Source organism: Mus musculus, chromosome 5 (assembly GCF_000001635.26).
Source record: "Mus musculus strain C57BL/6J chromosome 5, GRCm38.p6 C57BL/6J".
NCBI classification, from domain to species: domain Eukaryota; kingdom Metazoa; phylum Chordata; class Mammalia; order Rodentia; family Muridae; genus Mus; species Mus musculus.
In genome coordinates, this window is record NC_000071.6 from 148,167,542 (window position 1) to 148,188,019 (window position 20,478).

General features: G+C 43.9%; 1 protein-coding gene and 1 pseudogene across 4 annotated transcripts in view; one reads left to right on the forward strand and one right to left on the reverse strand.

Annotated features, from left to right (window-relative positions):
- The window catches only part of Mtus2 (microtubule associated tumor suppressor candidate 2), a 358,791-nt gene that overhangs the window by 210,267 nt on the left and 128,046 nt on the right, over positions 1-20,478 (forward strand). The gene's annotated exons all lie outside the window — the stretch shown is intronic.
- Positions 15,198-16,840, reverse strand: Gm10167 (predicted pseudogene 10167; annotated as a pseudogene).

Genomic DNA, 20,478 nt, shown 5'->3' on the forward strand with positions numbered 1-20,478 from the left:
AGTAAGTGAGCTTTCGTCCAACAGTGTTGTGAAACTCATGAGCTAAACTTCGAAGTGGCTTTTCATATTCAGTATTTCGAATTGACAGAAAGAGGCTGTGGCATTTTATCTGCAATGTTAAAATATCAAAGCTTCTCTGAGGGAGGGTTGGGAGAGCCATGCTGTCCCTCTGACACCCCCCCCCCCAGTTACTTGACACTTCAAGGAAACCCGTTGGAATTCCCAAAACAGCATCTAGATTCTTTTCTTTGATGTCTTTAAATTTTAAACATGAGATAAACATTAAATTTTCCTTCAAAAGCTTTGAAGACTATAGAAGGCTTTATCAGAGTTCTCAGAAGGCCGAAATAAATTCTTCAAAACTTGAATTACTTCTATTTTTGACTACTAAAATCTTAGCTTGGGGAATAAGAGATGTCCCTTATGTCTTTTGGTGGCCAACAGGGTAATTTGAATACATTGGAGCCGCACGGATTTTAAAATGTTCAGAGATGGCTGAGAAGATGATGTTTAATCACGAAGTTTGTAGAAGACTGATTCATCTTATAGACAACACTGGTGGCTCTCTCTTGCTCATCTTACACATTTTGGGCTCTCACCTGCAAAGAGGGGGCTCCATCCAAACTGGAAAGCTGCCTGTGTCCTTACACGTTGAGGGATCCTCTGGGGTTTGTGTGTCAGCATTGGCCAATGGCCTTCTTATCGTAATGGATGGACCTGTGGGTTCATGGCAGGTGTCTTGAGGTCCCCCACCCCGTGTGGAATGGCAAAGGTGTGACTTCTCTTTTAGCCAGGGATGGAGCCGAGTCTTTGATCATGGCTGTGTGTGGAAATTCTCCCTAAGACAGTTTCCAGTTTACCAACTGAGAAAACCTGGAGGGTTCCTCCTATGAAATCAAAGTTGGTATTTTTCTGTCTGTGGAAAACAGAAGAGAATAAGATGCTAGGCAGATAACCCTGGCTGTGGAAGGGAAGTTACTTTATCTTTGGAATGAGATCAAGTTTTAGCTATTGTACACTGGACAAAACAGGGTCTCTATGAAATTCTGACATATTATAAACTGGTTCAACCTAGGACTTCCAAGACTTAACAGAGAAGAGAGGCCCCATATTTTCCAAATAATCACACAGATTATATTTCCCTGATGCTGTTTCAACTTACATTTAGGAATTATTGCTGGCTTTTTTGAAAACCATTTGTCATTCTCAATTTTACACATACTTTTTCATCTAGACTCTTACACTGGGGAATCTCTCAGGAATAAAAAGCATTGCTGTGTACCGATACACCCATAGTGATGGCTAAGACCTCATGCCCAGGAGTAACATGAATGGCATTCCACAGCAGAAAGTCTGGAGAGATTGTAAATTAGGGGTCTGCCACAGAGTCATTCAGCCATTAAAGAGAATACATTGGAACCAGTGACTTGAAGGGATTTCTGTGACTCAAATAAAATGTAAGAATATATATATATATATATATATATACATATATATATACATATATATATATACATACATATATATATATATCCAAAGCAGAAACAAAACCAAACAAAATCTTTTCTCCTCTAGTAGCATATATAGCACCTTCCAAGTACTATGAAAACTAGCCAGCAAGGATGCCTTCAGGAGGAAGGTTCACTGACTATTTTTTGCTGACAGCTTTACCAGTAGCTTCCTACATTGAGGACTAGTGTGGGCGTCTATGCCGAACTCTAGTTAGATAGATTGCAGCAGTCAAGATCACAGGTCCTTGGTCTAGTTACTAAATACCAGAATTTCCCACCATGCTGAAAACAAATGAGTTCTTTTTAATATTTTCCAAAAACAGCCTTTAGTAGTATACCTTGGTTTTACATAGTGCAACTAAATGCACGTTATACATATAGAATCTACTTAAGTTATCATTTTATTAGGTTTGCCTTAATAAAGTCTTAGTACCAAGCCTTTCTTGGCAAATGACTCAATAAACAAACTTAAAATGTTGTTGGATGTTACATAATATAAATATGCTCTATCTTCTTAAGATTTATTTTTATTTTTCTGTATGGGTGCACATGTCTATATGAATGGATGCCGTGAGTTCTGGAGTCTGTAGAGAGCAGCAGAGGGTGTCAGATCTCCTGGTGTTGAAGTTACCGGTGGTTGTCAGTTATCACAGTCGGTGCTGGGAATCAAACTCAGGTCCTCTGGAAAACAGCCAGCTCTCTTAACAACGGAGACATCTCTCCAGCCAAGGCATGCTCGATTTTATAACATGAAATTGCTAGCCAGTGGGTGACTTAGCTTCTTCAAACAAACAAACAAACAAACAAACAAACAAACAACTTGAGAGACTTAATACACGCTGTAGTCTGTTTCACAAGCACCATGTTACACAGAAATAACTTCCTACAGCAATCTGTTTCACAGACACCATGTCTGGCAAACTCTTTGGTCCTGTCAAACTTCTTTCATGCTACAGGCAAACACAGTTTACAGCACTCTCAGAAGTTACAGGGGAGAATGTCACACAGAGTTCATATTTTCATGCAACTCCACTAGAGTTTCAGTGCTCAGCAACAGTGTTTCAGTGCTGAGCAGCAGTGTTTCCGTTCAGAGCAACAATGTTTCAGTAGAGTTTCGGTGCTGAGCAACAGCGTTTCGAGACATTGCTACTTACAAAAGGTTCATTCTGTGTTTCAAGGCACATAATTCCAGCTAGATCCAGAGAAGCATTTTTACAAAGTTGCCATCCTCAAAATATGGGATGCTCAGGAGATCTTTCACCTAAGCCATTATGTCAGGCTTGCAGCCTCTATTTACTCTCAGGAATAAATCCCACTAAAAGTGTCCTTGTGTTATTAGGTTTACATTGCCAAATCTTCCCTTACAGCAGTATTTATTGTGGTTTGTTGTAAGTGGCATCTTGCATCATACACTTTTGTTGCAGACAGGCTTATTTGCATATTAAGCATTTTATGTGGACATGAAGAAAATCATTGTCCCCTCTTTTTTATGATGGACTCGGCTGTTTGCATCTGATCTGCCTCTGTAGTCCTGCACTCCTGCTTTCCAGATGGACATAAGAAGTTTTCCACTCTCTTTTTTTATTCAACAATAAGAGAAATGAGAGCATTGACAACTGATACAGGCCCTGAGCTGTGTAGACAGAACAGTAGAGATAGTGGCCATATTCAGCTGTTGCACGCTGTCGAGGCATGGCTGTCTCAGCCATGCCTCAACCTCAGCCAAGCTTTATACAGTGTTTCTGAATCCTCTGGGATGTTTTTTGTTTGTTTGTTTGTTTTGTTTTGTTTTTAGTGAAAAGCTTAATATTTGGCTATCCATATGAAATCCCTTACCTTATTTTAAATGTATTTATATTTCAGTTAGCATAGAAAACAGTTTGTTTTTGTTATTATATTTCCATCCATGTGTGTCATTCTCTGGACTTTGGAAATCAGGGCCACCACTTGTGCCCCATTACCCTTTCTTGGCTCTCACACAATTCACCGTCTATTTACATGTTGTTTATGCATCTCTCTATATTTCACATGTAGTAGAAAGCATGTGACATTTGTATAGCATCCCCCCCCCCCCCCGTGCCCTCTCTTGTCCCTCCCTACTTCCCTTCAGATCTCATCTTTCTCCCACACAGCCCTCTACTTTCAAATCATATTATAGTTTTAGGATGAATTCTTGAAGTAAAAGAAAACTGTATACATTCGTATGGCTTATTTTACTTAATAAGATCTTCAGTTCCATGCGTTTCTCATAAGTGACATAATTGCATTCCTGACAACTGAATAAAACCTCATTGCACATACATACCATCCTTTCTCATCTTTTTTCTTCCATTGATGGACATCTAGATTTTTCCACAGCTTGGTTCTTGTGGATAGTGCTGCAATAAACCTACATAAGCAAGAATCTCTGTTGTGTTTTGACTTAAAATCCACTGGGTATGTTCCCAGGAGTGGGGATCATGGCAAGGCCCCCACCCATACTTATTTCCATGCTTGTTTTCCTAGTGGTTACACACATACATTGTTTCCAGCAGTATATAGAGGTCTCCTTCCCCAAATCTCTACCAGTATTAGTAGTCCTTTTTTTTTTTTTTTGGAAGAATTGCATGTATTTATTTAGTATGTGGGAGCATATGCATGCTTGGAGGTGGTGTGGAGATCAGAAGACAGTTTATTCTCCCCTTCCACCTTCCTGTCGGTTGCAGGGATCAAACTTACTATGAATGTTTGGTCTGATGGTTGAGCTTGCTGGCTCTCATTTTCAGAGTAAGGGTAACAAGATTTCACATTTCTAACTTACTATTCCAGTGGTAACAGAATTCAGTCATTACTTGGTGCCATCTTGGTTTTTCAGGTTGTTTTAAAATGTATTTGCAGCATCCTCCAGAGTGGGGATGTGCAACTAAAAGCTGGATTCTGTTCAGGCAGCTTGTGAGATTGACAGCTATGAGATCGACTGACAGCTGTGAGATTGACTGACAGCAGGCACAGTTATGTGACTTCCCACCCCCAGTTTCCATGCTTCTTGGTTAGGATGAGTCCTCAAATGTACCCAGAGCAAGACTAGTAGAATGTGTGGAGACTGATGTTGTTAGGATTCCTTTTCGTGCAAGTTTGATCATATGAAGCACAGAGCTGTTCGATTATGTGCCTGATGCTGGAAAAGTCATTATCAGGCTTTGCTTCAGGGCCTGGGGCAGGGAGAATCATGACTTTGTCCCGGCACTCACCCATAGACATTCTGAGCTTGCTGCCATCCCATCTCAGCATTTTAATTCTGTCTCAAAAGCTGTTCTTTCCAGGGAAGCCTGTCTGCTGTCTCTGGGATATAGAAAGGTAAATCTACCCTAGGCTGGAGGGCAAGTAGAAGAAAGGGAAAAAAAAAAAAACCTTTCAAATGCTTTGTGAGAAAAGAAAAAAATGTAGTTTTATTTGCCCCCCATTTCAGAAGGTTATTGTCATCTGAGACAGACATTTGAGGGGTTGAAATGGGATACTGCCACCTGCACCTCACATGGTGAACAGAAGTAATAGGCAATCATTTTTCTAGGTGTCTCTATAAAGGAAACCCAGGCAGGACTGAGTAAACCTTCTCAATATGAAATAGGGGGCTGAGTGGTTGGTTATTCAATGCATTTCAAACAGCAAAAAGGGCCAGTCGTGATATTTACCATGGCCTATGTAGATTGGCTTTTCTGCCCAGAATGGTAATATAAAATTTCATAGTTCTTTCTTTCTTTCTTTCTTTCTTTCTTTCTTTCTTTCTTTCTTTCTTTCTTTCTTTCTTTCTTTCTTTCTTTCTTGTCAAACAATATAGAAAGCCAAGCAAAATCATTATTTTCAGTTCTTTCCTTCAGTGGTTATGATACACCTACTGTGTGCAAGCCTGGTGGTGGGATTCATCAGCATTCAGACGGGCATGGCCCTGAGACTATCATCCTTGAGAGATTATTCTAATTGGCTTGTGCATCTACACTTCGTCAGGTTACGGAAACAGATCGACAGTGTATATGATCTGCCCAGCAGGTCACGCTTGTCTGATGAGAGAAGCCATTCCCTTTATTCTTCAGTGACAACGTATGTTTGGTTCTGCCATCCTTAAAGGAAAACAGCTTCCTTCTGAAAAACATTCGAATTTTTTGTGCAATTGTTTAATGTCTTGGGGATTTTTAAAACTTAAAAAAAAAATAAGTACCCTCTACTTTATCACTTTATGGTGTTTATGATGTGTGTATGTGTATATGTGTGTGCTATGTGTGTGTATGTCTGCAGGGGTGTGGTATGGTTGCCTACACACAAATGTAGTCTAAGAAGCCATCTTAGGTACCAGTGATCACTTCCCACATTGTGTGAGGCTGTCACACCAGGATTGCTGACCCTTAACCTTCCAGAGATTCCCCTGTCTCCATCTCCCATCTTGCTATGGGGGCACGTGCCTACCTTCTATGATGGCTGATTTTGCGTGTAAACTTGGCTGGATTGGGAAATGACCGGGAGTGCACTACACACCCCTGGCCTACAGAAGATTAATTCCTTAACAGAATCGTCGGAAGATGTTGAAATAAGAGGTGGGATTTTCCAGGGATCCACCCCATAATCAGCATCCAAACGCTGACACCATTGCATACACTAGCAAGATTTTATCGAAAGGACCCAGATGTAGCTGTCTCTTGTGAGACTACGCAGGGCCTAGCAAACACAGAAGTGGATGCTCACAGTCAGCTAATGGATGGATCACAGGGCTCCCAATGGAGGAGCTAGAGAAAGTACCCAAGGAGCTAAAGGGATCTGCAACTCTATAGGTGGAACAACATTATGAACTAACCAGCACCCCGGAGCTCTTGACTCTAGCTGCATATGTATTAAAAGATGGCCTAGTCGGCCATCACTGGAAAGAGAGGCCCATTGGACACGCAAACTTTATATGCCCCAGTACAGGGGAATGTCAGGGCCAAAAAGGGGAAGTGGGTGGGTAGGGGAGTGGGGGTGGGTGGGTATGGGGGACTTTTGGTATAGCATTGGAAATGTAAATGAGCTAAATACCTAATAAAAAATGGGAAAAAAAAAAAGAAGTAACCAAAAAAAAAAAAAAAAAAGAGGTGGGATTTTAGGGGTTCAGTTTGCCCTGGTTCCCTCCTGTACACCCCCTTTCTTTCTCTACCTCATACTTCCTAAGAAGAAAAGACCCTGCTCTGCCACAGACTCCCACCCTGTGTCAAGCCACACAAAGCTAACAGGCAGCCATGAACCAAATCTTCTAAAATCACAAAGTGAATTCTCCTCCCTGACACTGTTTCTGTCGGATATATTGATCACAGTGATACAAAGTGACTGATACATTTCTGATGTTCCTATTTCAGTAGCTAGGCAGGCTTTAGTGGATTGCTCCTCCTGAGGTGACACCTAGGAGCAGGCCTAGGCACTGCTCTGTGACTTTCACTGTGAATGAATCCCCAGCAGCAGAGTCAAAACCACAAACTGAATCCTCCTGAAGTTAACACAAAGGCATCCCTGTTGTACCCCTAAGATTTTGTCATTCATATATAATTGCCTTCCCCCACCCCTGAGCTGGTTTCTGTGGGGTTTTCTACTCCATATGCTGCGATTCTCGGAGGCTTCATGTCTTTCTCTTGGGTTTATAGAGTTAAAATGTCCTCAAGGACCCCCGTCCTCTGAAGAGGCAGGGAGGGTCAGAGACCCTGCTGTCTTTTTGATGAGCAGGTGGGAAGGACAGCTTCCAAGTCCCTTGTAAAGTGATCTGGAAGAAGTTTCCTATTTAGTGTTGATTTAGAGTGACTTTGTGTCCCTGAGCCATTGCCTCCTGAGGATTTTAATGTGTTTGTTAATTGTACGAAGTCCAGGCTTTGAAATGGCATCCCTGTAGGTGTGCACAACTCACCTTGATCTTCCTCACTACCTCTCATCCCCACTCTTCCTCTTTCCCATCTGTCTGTACTTTCCTACTTTGTTTTTTTTTTTTTTTTTTTTTTTTTGGTGTTGTTTTTTTGTTGTTGTTGTTGGTTTTTTTTTGTTTTTTGTTTTGTTTGTTTGTTTTGTCTTCATCCTAACTCTGCATACAAGAGAAAGCATGCCACACTTTTCTCTCTGAGGAAATAGTTTCTCTCTTCAGCTTCTTCCGGAGCTGCCTCTGCTGCCCGCTGGGACCTTCCAAGACCTCTGCACTCTGTGGATTTGTCTGCCTCCCACTCTGTAATGTCATGGCATTTGCTCCCTGGTGGCCTGACCTCTTCCTCTATTCCGCATAACCCCCACCATCCCAGCATTTATTCTCCAAGACAGCCTTTGGAAGAAAAAAAAAAGTTTTTCAAGATCACTTCCCCAGGAAGTAGGAATTATCACTTCTGAAAGTGGGTCTCCCAGACATTTCCCGTTAGCTAGTTAGTTTTTCAAAGTTATTTTTTTCTGCTCACTTACAACCTAGTCAAGCCCCCGTGCTTACTCACATCTTAACATGGTTTTAGCTGAACGATTGCTGTTTATCCTATGTTCTTGCCATGGTTCTTGGACTTTTAGGGTGTATTATTTACAAAGAATCATTTTCCATCATTTCTAACACTAAAGATTTCCATTGGTTTTCTTATTTTACTTAAGTTTGAAATGAGTAATACTAGCATTCATAGCTAGTATAAATGACTTATTTGGGGCTTTGTTTGGGAATGCATTACACACACACACACACACACACACACACACACACACACACAGCACAAAAGGTAGGTTGGCAAGAATGAGGCGAGAGGAACCCCAGAGCAGTGGTTGTTATTATGTAAATTAGCTCATTTGTTATGTAAAATAGTGTGTAAATACACCAGCAATTAGAAATAAAAGGACCATATTGTGAGCTAACCTTGGTTGTCAGTTTGACTGCATCTCAAATCAACTAAAACCCAAGCCACTGAGCCCTCCTGTGAGGGATTTTCTTGATCAGATTTTTTTTAACCTGCACGATCCTCCCTAGTGAAGGCAGCACTGTCTTGGGGGCAGGCAGCCAGAACAAAAGGACTTGGGAGTAAGACTTTGTGCCTTTGGCCAGCTTCCCTCACCCTTCCTGGGAAGTTCATCTTTCCTGCAGCGCTGGTATTAGAACCCTGTTCTTCAGGTAGGCTGAAGCCCCACAACCATCCAGGAGCCTCCCTTCCCCCTCCCCCTCCCCCACCCTGGGGGTTCAGCCCCAGACTGAATGCAGAGACATTCAGCCTCCTGGGCTTAGGAACTACTGGGTTCCTAGCCTCTCACAGGTGAGACAGCTGTGTTTGAGCCACTCAGAACACATCTTGTGAGCCAGTCTAATAAACCCCATATGTGTTTACATATACATTCAATCTCGCTGTTCTCTTCCTACTGAGAGTCCTGAATTCAATCCAGCAATCCAACACTGGAACCTCTACTCCCAGTGAAAAAGTATAATGTAAAAACAAAATTCTAGGCCTTTAGGCCCAGGCTTGAGAATATGACCTTTGTGACTCAATGCCCCAAGGTATACTAATCATAAAACAGATAGTGACATTCCTCCACCCACCTGCTTCCTGGGTTCAGGGAGTGTTCATTCAAAGAAAGTCACCCTGACCCACCCTGACCTTTGCTGGAACCCGCTATGCAAAGGTGCTATTGTTAGAGGCTCCTTGAAAACTGTCTTGACTTTCCACTTCCTCGTGACTCTTAACTGGTATTTTTGGTATTTTCCAACAACGCCCTTCCCACTCCCTTGGGTTGTGGTTTCTTCCTTTAAATACCCCCTTACTCAGCTACTCAGGGCGCCACAGTCCTCTACCCCTGCGTGGTGTATGACTGTGGGCCTGAGAGCGCTCTTGAAATAAAAGTCCTCTTGCAGTTTGCAGCAAGACCGTTTCTCGTGAGTGATTTGGGGTGTCACCTCTCCTGAGTCAGATCGTGGGGGAGTCCTCACGTTGTGGGTCTTTCATTAGCACATCTTATTGGTCACCAATTTGTGTTGATCTCAGCTACTGAGTATCTTCCGAATCTGTCCCTTTGTCCTTCTGTCCCTCTGTCCCTCTGGCTATCACTTCAACTCACATTGCAGTTCTGCTGCTCTCTCTCAGTAATAATCTCCTCTCTGTGACCCAAATGATCTTAGAAAAAGGCACACCAGACCTTGCTGTCCCTTTTCTGCAACTCTTGGTGGTTTCTCATAGCTCTCATAGAGAAGCCAGGCTCAGCACCTTAGACTCTTGGCAGACTTAGGCAGCTTGGGTATCCCTGGATCCTCTCTTGACCCACCCCCTGCCCCAGCCTCACCATACCATCCTTTAGACAACTGCCAATTTCATCCTTTCTCCCCAGTCATCTTGCCCTACTGACTTGAACACTTCCCATTCATCTTCCTGGGCTCCCATGTGACTTCTGTGAAGTTTCTCCAGTTAATTCTCCTTGAGGATTAGGTTAGAAAGAAAGCCCAGAAATGTTCTTCTCCATCTTTCACATGATTTTTGTCTATAGGTTTTTATCAGCAAGTCCATTCATCTGCTCCAACATTTACCAGATATCTCCAATGAATGAGGGGCAATCCCAGGTGCTAGAGACTCATCGGTGAGCAAAATAAACAAATCCCTGCAGAGCTGATGTTCTAACTAGAGAAGGCCCAATGAAAAAAATAGAAATTCAAAATATTACATAGTATATTAGAAAGTGTGGTGGTTTGAATATGTTTGGCCCAGGGTGTAGCACTATTAGGAGGTATGTCCTTGTTGGAAGAGGTATGTTACTGTGGGTGTGGGCAATAAGACTCTTATTTGAACCATGTGGGAACCAGTCTTCTCCTCGCAGCTTTCAGATGAAGATGCAGAACTCTCAGCTCCTTCTGTACCATGCCTGCCTGGATGATGCCATGTTCCTGCCTTAATGATAATCGGCTAAACCTCTGAACCTGTAAGCTGTTGTTGATAGCCCTGGGGCTAATGATATTTGATATTAATTCTGTTCTCCTGTGAGTGGCCGAGAACAAGGAATGAGTCAGCGCTCAGGTGATTTCCTGTAAACCTGCTTCCTACCTTACTTTGTAAGATAAAGGAGAGCTGATGATTGGGCAGATAAAAGGGAAGATGGAGAGAAAAGAGAGAGAAGGAGAAATGGAAGAGGGAGAGGAAGAGAAAGAAGAAGAAAAGCAGAGCAGAAGCACATGACCTGGAGAAATGGCAAGTTCTAAGGGGTCTCATTGATGTGGAAGATGGTAGTGTAGTAGTAGATCTGCCCAATCTAGGCACACAGCATGTATTCATATTAACTGAGTCATGTTTTCATTGCTGGGACATATTTGAGATGGGATAATTTACTGCAACAGTAAGCCAGTTCCAATCAAATGTTGTCCTTCTAAGAGTTGCTATGGTCATGGTGTCTGTTCACAGCAGTAAAACCCTAACTAAGACAGAATGTAAATAGAAAGGCAGAGCAAGTAGTTGAGTAGTGATGAGGTAAGGAGGTTGGTGGTGATTGTGGCTAACTGAGAATGATTTTATTGCCGCTATATTTCACATCTTCCTTCTTAAATGTTTAAGTCCTTGGCTGTTTCAATTCTGTGGTCCTCCTTTGGCACAGAGAGGGTTTGAATGACTAGGATATGTGGAGGAGTGAATATAAATAAGTTACTAAGAAAATAAGCCAAGAATGCTAGGCATGATGGTACATGCCTTTGATCCCAACACTGGGGTGGCAGAGGCAGGCAGATCTCTGTGAGGTCAAGGACATCCAGGTCCACATAGTGAGCTCCAGGCCAGCCAGGACTACATAGTGAGAACGCCATCTACAACAACAACAACAACAACAACAACAACAAGTCAGCATAAAGATGGAAGATGGAGCCGGGCGCGTGGTGGCGCACGCCTTTATTCCCAGCACTTGGGAGGCAGAGGCAGGCAGATTTCTGAGTTCGAGGCCACCCTGGTCTACAGAGTGAGTTCCAGGACAGTCAGGGCTACACAGAGAAACCCTGTTGTGATCACTTTTTGGAGTTTTGACTAAGATCAAGTGTAGAAATGCTTTTATACAGATCCAGTTGCTGGTATTTGAAGTCAAGTTGTCTTGATATCTCACGGTGCAGGACTTGCAGAGGCAAGTCCTATTGACATCAAGTTTTTGGACCTGGAAAATGGGTACCAACTGCTGCTCTGGGAGAGCCAGGCAGGAGGAATCTGCCTGGTAGGCTCGGTGCTTTGCTTTATCTGCACAGTAGTGGAATTTCCTTCCTGAAAAGCATCCATCAGTACACATTAGGAAAGGTCCTGTCTCAGTTTGGAAGAAAGCTCCTCTCATCTCCCAAGCCTCTCAGTCACTTAGCTTTCTGTCTGCATCAGTGATTCCTGTCTGGGACAAGCAAATAAAGGGCCGCTTCACAGAAACAGGAAAACACTGCCAGCTCGCATTACCTCTGCCTCGTCTCCTCCTTCAGGAATACAGCTTTCTGTGCGCCTGATCCAGAAGCGCCTGAGTGTCCTGAGCAGCCAGCAACACCACTCCCCAGCATGATTGGCTGCAGTCCTTGATTTCCCTCTCGTTTCTCCAAACCTTCTCTGTTCTTTTAAAGTTGTCATGCAACACCATTGCTTTGTTAAACAACTGCTTTCCTGAATCGCTTGCTTGGACGCAAGGTGCCCTGGGAATTGTATTCTGAGTTTTGCCTCAGCGGAATGATCATCTTCTGAGCATGCTGGTTTGTTCCCCCCAAATGTGGCTGCTGTAATCACACCCCTAAAACCAACCCTCGAGGCTGAGAGCAGGTGTCAGTGGGACCAGCCCAGGTGGGTTCTGAGCAGTTGGAGACAGAAGGGTCCAAATAGGGAAGGACAAGGAAGGGACTTGAGTCTTCTTCACCTTTGTTGTTGGTTTTAGATAAAATTATATGAGGACACACCTCACTGTCCAGTGAGCTTCTATTAGCAGGGCACCGCTTATCATAGTGTCACCCTGGAATTAAAAATTCTGACTATCTCCATGTAAAAATGAAGTGCCTTTTCTTATCAATTATCATATTTCAGGGAGACTCCAGCGTCGTGCTTCACTCATTGGAGACATCTGGTAAACCTTGAAGCAGATGAGGGGATGAGCTGATAAGGAAGGTTTGAAGAAGAAAATCGTGAGAAACGTGGAAAAGAGAACATATGGACTCTCTAATTTCCTTTTTCTCATGACTGTACCACCATACACGCTAGAGTTGTGTTTGTCTGGAAACACAATAAAAACCAAGTAATGCTAGGAAAACAATTGGATTCCAAGCATCTCTAAGGACCACACTAAAACTTCCAAGACTTCCTCTTTGTGGTTTACATACCCTTTACTTGTGCATGTTGAATTGACCAGTAGGAGATGGAGCATTTCTCAGCGATGTGTGGGCTCATGCTAGTGTCATGGGGCAGACCTGGTGGTGATGTGGAGGTGATAGCAATCTTTGGAATCTAGTGCTAAGACCAGATTCTGGGCTGGTCAGTTTCAGGAGAGCCCATCAGCTCTAGGTTGACTTTAGTAACTTTAAAAACGTTCTCCTTCCATAAGCTGCCTCTACCACAGAACATAACTCAGGAACAAAATCCATCATATTCAGTCTGGGGCATTGTGAGGGTGTGTCCACCAGGGGGCGCCAGTGTAGGGCCCACAAGGTTGCGCACAATTTGCCATGATTTCAAATAAACATCTCCCTCCTTAGAGTAGGCTGTTTTCATTCCTATCAGCTGCCTCACACTACCAGGAGTCTCCTTAGGGAAGCAGACCCCAGCAGATGTTGCATTTCATAAATATTTTAGAGAACAATTTATTCCATTTTCACTGAAGCCCACAGGCTGCAGCTGGTCATTCCTGCATAGTCTGCTGTTCTATCCAGCTGTGACCCGGGCTTTCCGCAATTACCCCTCCCACCTAACTGACCCAGAGCTGTCACTTAGTCAGGGCAAGCTTCCAGTCAGCTCCGACGTGCATTCAGACTAACGACGCTGATTAAAATGTTTTAAGTGGATAAACTCTCCTCTATGAGGATGAAGTGCTCCCTCCGCTTGATAAATATTTTCCATTGGCAAACATTCTCGCACTAACCAAAAGGAGATGAAAGAAAAACCATTAGCTATCTAATCCTCGGGGTGAGGGAGGGGTGGAGAGAAGAAGACTCTGATGTGGGAACTGCCTAACAGCTTTCCCGTGGGGCAAGGCCTCAGCCAGCATTGCGCTTTGATTTTTGATGGAGGGTGGAGGAGTCAGGGTTAGGTGGGGTTGGTGGGTGGGTGGGGCTTCAAGGTCCCAAGAGGAAAGCTCTGAAGAGGGAGAAGAGAATTCCTAAAGAGTAAAGTGCCCTAGGGCTCCCTCCAGGTCAGGGTGGGAAACCCCGAGAAGCCCAGGGGACTGGCCAGTCGCCACTGAAGACTTCAGCTGAGGCTGCCGGACCCTCCCTGTGGGGGATTTCCTTACAGAGAATGATGAAGCTGGGCCTTTGCTTCTTTTCTCATAAAATTTAGAGGCTATAAGAGGGCTATGAAGCTCATCAGACTTTATGATAATTGGCTAAAAGGCAGTTTAAATACTGCTTGATTCCATATGATGGGCTAAATTCCCGTGACTGTGAGCAGAGGATGCTTGCAAACCAGACCGAGGTCCTAGCTTCGCTGATTGACCTGACTGGAGCTGGCTGGCCTTGCAGCTCCTGGAAATTACCCTCTCAAAAGAGCGAGTGTGTCTAAGCTAATAGAATTGACCATGCATCAGATTGCAGATACAAGATTTCTTTCTTTGTAACGGACAACTTTAATGGGGGAAGGGAGGAGTAGAAAAAAGGAGATTTAATCAATGCAGCACATTTAACAGAAAAGTAGATGGCCCTCAAATTGCAGGTTTAAGCATAGGAAGTGTTGGAGCAGGGAGGGAAGATGCGAAATTAAACTGTCCTGGACAACCTATGTCCAGTTGATCACCATCTCCATTCTAGGATGGCCCCAAGTTAATCCTGTTGGCACTTGAGAGGAGAAGTCTGGCTCCCATAACATAACAGTTACTCATGTTCCCTACTGAGAGGCTGGCGGCCACAGGAAGGGAGCAGATCAGACCGAATTGGCAGCAAACAAGCTCCGGTTTATTGGCATGACCCTCCAGCGACAGTCACTGGCCCCGAGGCATGGGGGCAGAGAAGTTGTCCAGAAACCCAAAGTGGATGATTCTCATAGTCTAGGCAAGGGAAGCAGTGGCAGGTCAGGGAGGAGCTGGCTTTTTTCCATATAAGGCTCTGGTTTGTGTGCCTGGTGGTCATTTAGGAGGATACTGGTGCCACCCAGAACTCAGTTTTGGCGCAGTCTGGGCAAGGAGGGGCTTTACAATGTGGGACTATAGTGAGCCCACATTTTCTCCCTTCTTTCCATCCCACACCATGTTGGCCTTTGTCCCAGTCTCAGTTTAATGCCTATACAGCATCCTCCATTACCATTATAGATAAGAATCCTCCTTTGGGGCCTGGTGGGCGAGCATAGCCCTATGAAGCTCCACTGTTTGTGGGAATCCAAGGTGATTGCATTTGTAAGTCCCTGTATTGTTTGCTCATGGCTGTCTGTTACATGTCTGTACTTAGTGCTGTGGTACATCTACCATGGGATTTGGTGACCACAGGGCTCAGTGATCACAGGCCCCTCTACTTAGAGGGTAGGCCCAGTTGGAGCCCAGAGTGGCAAAATTCACTTTTTTTTTTACTAAAAATGATGGTTTTTAATGGGAACCAGAGATATGGTTACAATTAGGGTAGTTTGACACACACACACACCACCCCACCCCATCCATATTTTGTTTACAAAATAACAAGGGTAACACTGGGTACAGGAAGAGTCCCAGAACTTCAGGAGCCAGGCTAATATGTCCTCTCCGTGCAATCCTGTCTGTGCTCGCCCCTGGAATCCATCTTGCCAGGGCCAAAACCGCCTCTGTCCGCACCACCCTGGCCCCCTCTGAAGCCCCCACGGTCCCCTCCTTGGCCCCGGTAGCTGTCCCGGTCATATCCTCCTCTGCCACGTCGAACATCTCCATAGTTTCCCCCCCATATGAGAGCCTCCTGGTCCCCGTCCTGGGCCATCTGGCTTAGGTGCCTTACACTGGTTGCATTCATTTCTCCAAGAGAAGTTCATGTTTTCACATGTAGGATTAGGACACTTCCAGTTTCCAGCTCGTTGCTGTCCTCCACCTCCACTGGGGAATCCTCCCCGGCCACCACCACCACTGCCACCTCCTCCATAGCCTCCACGGCCCATGGGTCCTCCTTGCCCTCGGCCTCCACGATCATTTCCACCACCCTGATTGAAGTCAGCTCGGCAGGTAGCAAATGAAACCATCAAACCAGTCGATAGCTGCTTTAGCAGAAGGCGGGTCATCAAATGAAACTGTTGCCTCACCCTTCAACAGTTTCCCTGTCTGTGTACAAATTAATCATAGGCTGTCCCGTTTTCTTGTTTGTCTTAATAATTCCAATCTGCTTGAAGTAATCAGCCACAGATTCAATTGTAACATTCTCGCCTAGGCCTTGCACGAAGATGGTATTGTTGTCTGAATTATCCTGTTCAGAATCATGACGAGATCCTTGATCCCGAGGACCACCAAATTTATTGAAGTCACCACGGTCACTTCCGCCCATGACGCCTCTGCCTCCTCGGTTACCTCCACAGCCTCTGGGTTCATAGCCACCACTGCTTCGGTTGTAACCACCTCCACTGCCCCTGTCACGGCCCCCACGATCCTGCTGGCCTCCCCCGTAGCCACCACCACCGCCACCACTCTAGTCCTGATTGCCATAACCACCACCGCCGCCACTCATAGAGGACTGATCTTGGCCATAGTTGCCTCCACCACCCCCTCCACCACCTCCGCTGCTGCTGTTGTACTGGTTCTGTTGTCCATAACCCTGAGGTGGGTTATAGGAGCTTTGTTGTTGTCCATAGCTTTGTTGCTGTCCACCATAGCCAGACTGTTGACCATAACTCTGGGGTTGCCCATAGCTGCTGCTCTGAGAACTGCCACCATAACTTCCTGAGGTGCTGCTAGGAGCTGGCTGTTGGCCATAGCCAGGGTAGGAGGACTGCTGCCCATAAGAAGATTGGGAACTTTGGCTGCTGCCATAGCCTCCAGTGGAACCATATCCCTGGGGAGCTGACTGAGTTCCATAGCCTGTGTTTTGGGTCTGTCCAGAAGAGGAACCATAGCTGATCTGGCCGTATCCTGAAGTGTCAGCTGATTGGCCATAGGGCTGATTGCTCTGTTGGGAGTAGCCCTGCCCAGGCTGGGTAGGATAGGCCCCGTAGCTTTGAGTTGCTTGTTGGGTATAGTCGTTTGAAGCCATGTCCCCAAAATTCACTTTTATTTTGGCAAAATTCACTACTACTACTTCTTCTTCTGTTTCTTCTCCTTCTCCTTCTCCTTCTCCTCCTCCTCCTCCTCCTGCTTCTTCTTCTTCTTCTTCTTCTTCTTCTTCTTCTTCTTCTTCTTCTTCTTCTTCTTCTTCTTCTTCTTCTTCTTCTTCTTCTTTTTCTTCTTCTTCTTCTTCTTCTTCTTCTTCTTCTGTTTCTTCTTCTTCTTCTTCTTCTTCTTCTTCTTCTTCTTCTTCTTCTTCTTCTTCTTCTTCTTCTTCTTCTGTTTCTTCTTCTTCTTCTTCTTCTTCTTCTTCTTCTTCTTCTTCTTCTTCTTCTTCTTCTTCTTCTTCTTCTTCTGTTTCTTCTTCTTCTTCTTCTTCTTCTGTTTCTTCTTCTTCTTCTTCTTCTTCTTCTTCTTTTTCCTCTTCTTCCTCCTCCTCCTCTTCCTTTTTACATTTATGAATGCAGCAATCTTCATACCTTAAAAACTGCCTACTAGATTAAGATGGGTGAAAGTAGCCACTCAAATACTTGGCCAGTCCCAATCTCTACACAGCTCAATGAACATCTAACTACAGTTCAAATGACTACCAGGATCTAGCTGCCTGGTGTTTTTATATGTGAGGTCATTTAATAATGTGATTTTTATTAAAACAATATTTATTAAAACTAGGTGTGGTGGCTCACATCTGTAATCCTAGCACTTGGGAGACAGAGGCAGGAGGATCTAGAGTTCTGGGATGTCTTCAGTTATGTATGGAGTTTCAGGCCAGCCTGGGACTCTCAGGCTAAGGACTGGGTCTCCTCTAAACTCTGATGTAGATTGTACCTGTACATCACCTTCAGCTCCTGCTGGGTCCCCATGCAGGTGTTATTCCTGATAGTAAGATGCTTTTTCTTGGAGCACGATTCAGCTCTCAGAGGTCCAGGCTATTTCAGCCCATCTTCTAGCTTCTGGTTGGCACTGAGTGGAATCATAAATGTGAGAAGCAGGGAAGCCTCCATTTCTGAACAACTATTACAGTCGTCTCAACACTGGAAAGGTATACTATCCACTCCTTCATTGTCTGAAGGATTAGCCTAAAACATGACTGGGTGATTTTAGCCAGAAAACCAACCATGCAGGAATCTCTATGCTACCAGCTTCTGCCATTTAGCTAGTGGCTCTCAGTTAGGGAAAGGCCAGGGCTGCTGACAAACATCCCGGCGTGCACAGAAACAACATGTGCTGGCTTGGCCCAAGATGCAGCTAGTGTTGAGAGATGCTAGGTATAAGGGAGAGACCTATAGCTGTGCAGAGAAATATAACTAGTGTCCTGAAAGTGGAAAAAGTGACGTTAACTATCCCCATGGGCCCTGAGGGAATATTCTAGTACCCAGGAGGGCAAGAAGATATTGCTTAGAGTTCAAGGGAGAAGTTCTATTTTGATTTACCGTATGGCACACCTTCATAATAAAAAAACAAAAAACAATATGGTGTTCATTTCCTGGGAGGCTGTTCAATTTCTTCCCTTGCTTCAAGGTTTCATATTTCCCAGAGGATGCTAACTAGGCCACCCTTTTTACAAGAACTTCATCTTGGGGCTAGAGAGAAGACTCAGCAGTTAATAGGGATTGCTGCTCTTGTAGAGAACCTATACTTGGTTCCCAGCACCCACCTGGTGGCCCACAACTACCTGTAATTCCAATTCCAGGGGCTCTGATGCCCTCTTCTGGTCTCTGAAGGTACTGCATGCACATGTTACACATAAACTCACACAGGGACACACATTCACATACAAATAATGAGTCATAAAATATATAAATCTCGCCTTGCTTGAATATCTAGGCTAATCCTCAGAGCTGAGATACCTGTACATACATGGGGGAAGGTTTGGGGGTTCAGTTACAATGACCCATCTTTTAATGCTTGATTTTTTTTTTCCTCAAGATCCCAATGGAATTGACTTTCAAATTAGGGCTCAATGAAAGGGTCTGGCATAGAATAAATCCATTAATTACCTCAAGTGTCTCAAAGTGACTAATTAAACAGATCTGTGATAAAAAAAAAAAATGTAGACCAGAAGTCTGATAACCAGCTTTCTCTAAGAGCTGCTCTGTAAAAACCCTTGATCATTTGTATAATTTCTTATACCATGCTAATACCTTCAGCAGAATTTAAATTGAGTTCAAATCATATGATCTTATCTTTTAAGAATTCCCATATCAAGCATATAATTAAAATGTGAGAGTTTTAATATCTCCCCAAGATACTAAAGGAGTCATAGGATGGAAACCCAATGTAGATGTGTTTGTGGATAATGGCTTAAGTGTTAAGATAGAGAAGGTAATTTACTACAGTTAGTCTACTTGATACAAAAGAGGAAGGGTACAAAGTTGCTTCTGATGACACAAAGATCTCCTGATGTATCTTATTAACCCTCTGTCTCTTAAGTAATTAACCCCATCAATATTTGACAATGCTCTTGCCTTTGCAAATGTGGCCCGACAAATACTAAAGAGAATTTACAAGAGAGCAGAGGGGAGCTTTGAGTCATGTTTGTGCCAGAAGTTCAGAAGTTGTGGGTTAGGTGATGTTGGCATTGGCCCTCTGAGATTGCCTGCAAGGTTGTTGGTTTTGTTTGTTTGTTTGTTTGTTTGTTTTTATTAGTAATAACCTGCCTGGGCTTGTCTGCACTCCTGAACTGCCAATTTGAAGTCTGTCATGGAATCAGCCTACCTTCTCACTTTAATTAGTTCTTTACTTAGAATATAGAATAATAGGTTTTCTTACGACATTAGTGTACACATATGGCATTGCCCCTTATATCAGCCCTTCAACTACCCCTCTCCCACCATCTCTGATTACCTCTATACGCCAAAAGTCATCTTCTGCCTTTTTTTCCTTCTTGTTCCAAAAGGCCGCTAAATATAATATTTGTTACAATGATTAGATGTCTTACCTTGGGACTGGTATGATGGCTTAGCAGTTAAGAGCACTGGCTGCTCTTGCAGAGGATCTAGGTTCAATTCCCAGCACCCACATGGTAGCTTACAACCATCTGTAATCCAGTTCCAGGCGATCTGACACTCCCTTTGGCTTCTTTGGATATTGCGTGCACATAAACTGATGCTAGCACACAGGCATGCATATAAAATAACAAATAAATCTTTATAAAAAGAAATCCCATCCTGATGGGATAGCCAGGCTTTTCTTTGTCACATGCATGCGTGAGTTTAAGTCTAAATTCAGACTCTGAAAGAAAACATGGTATTTGTCTTTCTGACAGTTAGCTTATTTCATTTAACACGGCGATCTCTGCTCCAATCTATTCTCCACCATGTGACAGGTTGAGGTTTTTCATATAGCTGAGTAAAACTCATTGTATATATATATACACTTCATTCTCTTATCTACAAACCCAGTGGTTCTCAAACGCCACCCCCCACCCCAATGCTGTGACCCTTTAACCCCACATGCTGCGGTGACCCTCAGCCATAGAACTACGTTGTTGCTACTTCATAACTGCACTTTTGATACTGTTATGAATCATATTGTAAATTCTGATATGCGATCCCCAGATGGCTTTCGACTCACAGGTTGAGAGCCACTGAACCAACCTGGTGATGGATGCCTAGGCTGGTACCATAGC